The sequence below is a fragment of the Pan troglodytes genome, chromosome 5 (assembly GCF_028858775.2).
Source record: "Pan troglodytes isolate AG18354 chromosome 5, NHGRI_mPanTro3-v2.0_pri, whole genome shotgun sequence".
In the NCBI taxonomy this organism is placed as follows: Eukaryota; Metazoa; Chordata; class Mammalia; order Primates; family Hominidae; genus Pan; species Pan troglodytes.
Genome location: NC_072403.2, coordinates 144,877,229 through 144,878,379, shown reverse-complemented (window position 1 = coordinate 144,878,379; position 1,151 = coordinate 144,877,229). Strand labels below are relative to the sequence as shown.

The 1,151-nt window shown below is 45.4% G+C and overlaps 1 pseudogene; it reads left to right on the top strand.

The window, feature by feature from the left end:
- The first annotated feature begins 246 nt into the window (after positions 1-246).
- On the top strand, positions 247-717 carry LOC472130 (large ribosomal subunit protein uL23-like; annotated as a pseudogene).
- Positions 718-1,151: the final 434 nt, after the last annotated feature.

Below are 1,151 nucleotides of genomic sequence, written 5' to 3'. Positions count from 1 at the left end.
TTGTCCTAGCTAATGACGATTATTTCCTGCTTAAAAAGAGCTTTGCATAGCAGGCCATCATTATAGGCCACTGGTCAGACTGTAGATTGGCTGCCCCAGTGTTAGCGACTCACAAGTGGGTTCAATTAGCTATGATCACAACAGTGTGGCCATTCGTCTACAAAATGAATGCTATCTCAGCAGACTCTTCAGTGAGGCAATTCTCTTATATAGTGACTATCATTATGAAAGTAACCATGAGACAAGATGGCGCCAAAAGTGAAGAAGGAAGCTCCTGCCTCTGCAAAGCAGAAGCCAAAGCGAAGGCTTTAAGGGCCAAGAAGGCAGTGTTGAAAGGTGTCCACAGCCACATACACACAAAAAAAGATTGCACGTCACCCACCTTCTGGCGGCCCAAGACACTGCGACTCCAGAGGCAGCACAAATATCCTCAGAAGAGCATTCCCAGGAGAAACAAGCTTGATCACTATGCTATCATCAAGTTTCTGCTGACCACTGAGTCTGCCACGGAGAAGACAGACGACAACAACACACTTGTGTTCACTGTGGATGCTAAAGCCAACAAGCACCAGATCAAACAGGCTGTGAAGAAGCTCTATGACATTGATGTGGCCGAGGTCAACACCCTGTCAGCCTGATGGAGAGAAGAAGGCATACGTTCAACTGCCTCCTGATTACGATGCTTTGGATGTTGCCAACAAAATTGGGATCATCTAAACTGAATGCAGCTGGTTAATCCTAAATATATGTATATCTTTTCACTGTATACATGCCTCTCTGTCAATTTCTGGTTGGACTGAGAAGCCATATACAGGCACTGACGTTGTAACAGGACTCGGGCAAGATTCCTGTTCTACTTATCCTTTTGAAACACTCACCCTGCCACTCCACCATGCTTGATCACTCCAGAGATCTTTGTGACTAGAGTTAGTGTCCCAGGAAAACTAGAATTCAGAACTTGCCTTTATGGTTGAAGGTAACAAGAAGCTTTACAATAACCCCTTCTTTTATCCCTGGAAGAGGCTATGTGTGAAACCATTGCCCAGAGTTTGAAGGGCATTAGCATCCATTTCAGGGGAGTGTAGGTTGGCTGGCTTTTGGGTAGCATTTGTCCTCACACACCCATCTACTATGTCCAACCAGTCTGTCTG